Raw genomic sequence first — 2,947 nt, 5'->3', positions numbered from 1 at the left:
CAAAGGTTCGCGGCCATACAAGAGAAATAATGGGGAGAAGTTTGTGGTTGCCTGTGGTGCAGTGTTGTAGGCAAACGTGATGAATGACAAAATGAGGTCCCAATCAGTGTGATCAGAGGTGACGTATTTGGAGAGCATGTTTTAAGGGTGCGGTTAAATCTTCCCGTCAGACCATTAGTTTGGGGATGGTAGGCGGTGGTGGTGCGATGAACGATGCGACATTCAGCAAGGAGCGCAGCAGGCAGAGCGGCTATGTCTGCGTATCACGTCAAATGGTCGATGGTGACGACTATCCAGCGGTTTCCGGGAGCTGTGCTTGGAAGGGGTCCATACAGGTCAATGCCAATGCGATCGAAGGGCCTGGCAGGACACGGGATTGGCTGGAGTGGACCAGAGACATGCTGAGCAGGAACCTTGCAGCGTTGGCGCTAAGCAGTGCAGCTTCCACACTGCTTTTGTGCAAAATAGAAAAAGGATTCTGCTGATTCATTCAGTAAATAAACATTTAAGACTTCGAGATTGACTCCAACCAAATAAGAAAATTTACTAGCCCGACGTTTCGGAACCAATTCGGCTCCTTCTTCAGGGGGTATTCTTCGGAGGTGGCGGTGTGCCGCTTCTAAAAGGTCCATCGTAAGAAAGGAGAGGAAGGGGGAGAGAGCGTCAGGGGGGGAGACACTTGACGGGGCGCCTGTTCTTGACAGACGAAAGAGGTGGCGGGGGGGGGGGGGGCTTCGGCGTCGCTGGTCGGCTGGGTTGTCCGATGCTGGGAATGCGTTGACAAGGGGCGGGGGGGGGGGGGGGGGGGGGGGGAAGGCGGACGAGATGTTTTGGTGTTGCTGACCTATAGCGGGGGTTCCTTTCTTCCCTTCGTCGCGTCTGCAAGGCCATGAATATACAAAGAAGGAAGAATGCCCTTCACGCGGTTTATATTACCCGCCGTGTTCTGCATGTGCCATGACTCCAGTAGTAGCCTTTTTCGCCAGTTTGTCTCTGTTTGAAGGATTTGGGTTTCTTGGAAAGAAATCTTGTGGTCGGCGTCTTCAGAATGTTCGGCGACGGCGCTGCATATTCGGTTGAATGTTCTGACGTCATTTTCATGTTGTCTGACCCTTTCTTTTATTTAGATTTTTGGTTTCCCCGATGTACGAGGCCGGACAGTCGGCACAGCTGATTTTATAGACGACGCCTTGAGCTTTTTCTTTTGGTGGACGGTCTTTTGGTTTAGGAATGAGGATATTCAAAGTGTTCATCGGTTTATGCGCGACTTTGAGGCCTTCCTTTTTTAATATTCGGCTGAGAGCTTCGCTGGTACCTTTGACGTATGGGATGGACACTCGTTTTTGTGGTCGAGGGGAAGTCAACGGTTGGAGGTCTCGTAGTTTGTTTTTTCTCTTTTGTTGTCGGGTTGTTTTTCGAATGAATTCCATTGTGTAGCCGTTCCTTTTGAGTTCGTTGAGAACCGTTCTCCTTTCTTTCTTTTGATCTGATTCCAATGTGCAATGAGTTTCGACTCTTTTCAATAAAGAATGTATGACCGATGCCTTGTGGTTTGCCGGATGGTTGGATGCAAAGTGTAGGTAGCGGCCTGTGTAGGTTGGTTTTTGGTAGACTGAAAATTTTAGATTGCCATTGGTTCGTGTTACTTGTACATCTAGGAATGGTAGCGATCCATTTTGTTCGCGCTCCGACGTGAACTGTATATCCGGGTCTATGGAATTTAAGTGGCTCTGCAGATTTTCGACTGGCGACTCCTTCACGATACAGAAGCAATCATCCATGTACCTAAGGAAAACTTTTGGCTTCGGGGAAAAAGTACTCAGAGCTCTGTCTTCGATATTCTCCATAGTTAGGTTAGCCAAGGTGACGGAAATTGAGGCCCCCATGGGAGTTCCTTTCACCTGCTTGTAGTAGCTGCCTCGGAAGGTGAAGTAGGTATTTGACAGGCATAACTCTAGAAGGCAGCAGATCTCGTCTACACTCAAAGGGGTTCTCTCGTCGAGTGTGTCGTCGCGTTCCAGGGCATCCCTTGTCGCGGATATAGCTAACTGAATGGGTACTCTGGTAAACAAGGAGATCACATCAAAAGAGACCAGGCATTCATCTTCGAGGCGTACATTTGATATGAGCTTGATGAAGTTTTCAGGGTTGCACACGTAGGATGCTGTCCTTCCAGTCATGGGTGATATAATCTGGTGCAAGTATGTGGATAGTGATCGAAGTGGGGAGCACGAAAAGTCTACGATTGGCCGTAAGAGGATTCCAGGTTTATGAAGTTTTGGCAAGCCGTAAAAGGCTGGTGCGGACCCGTTCCTGCGCATTAACTTTAAATAAAGATTTCGAGAATTTGTGTGGTTTCGGAAAATTTCGACCAGCGTCTTATTCAGTACTGATTGGGTCCTTGTGGTGGGGTCCTTATTTAATTTTATTGCGATAGCAATTATATGGACACTCAAAAGCAGATTTCTGCCGTCGGCGTCGCCGTTGCCGTCGCCGTCGCCGTGAGGTTCCGTATGACGTCAATCGAGATGAAATCGTCGCCGCGCGCCGCCGAACGCTGTATGTGCGAGTGAAAGGGCGCGAGGGACGCGCTCTTTCACGGCGAGTGAACGCACGGCGGAGAACAAACGCGTGTTCTGCTTCCTTAAGGGCTGCAGAAGTAGGCGTCTCTTTCCTCCTTTACAATCATCATATATGTAGAGCAAACGCGCCTTCTTTCGACGCGCGAGAGGCCGTGGGGGAGGGGGGGGAGGGGGAGGGAAGGGAGACGACGTTTAGCTGCGGCACCAAATGCCTATTTATATCAGAGGCTCCGGCAACAGTCACCAACGCCGCAGGCATTTTGAGCGAACGCGGGAAAAACGCCGACGGCGTCGACAACAGTTCTGCGCGTTGCCGGTGCTGCTGCATGTCCAAATTTATACAGCTGATAAAGCTAATATCATTA

The sequence above is a fragment of the Dermacentor silvarum genome, chromosome 7 (assembly GCF_013339745.2).
Source record: "Dermacentor silvarum isolate Dsil-2018 chromosome 7, BIME_Dsil_1.4, whole genome shotgun sequence".
Taxonomy (NCBI): domain Eukaryota; kingdom Metazoa; phylum Arthropoda; class Arachnida; order Ixodida; family Ixodidae; genus Dermacentor; species Dermacentor silvarum.
The sequence above is the reverse complement of the archived record's forward strand: the minus strand, read 5'-3'. Positions refer to the sequence as shown.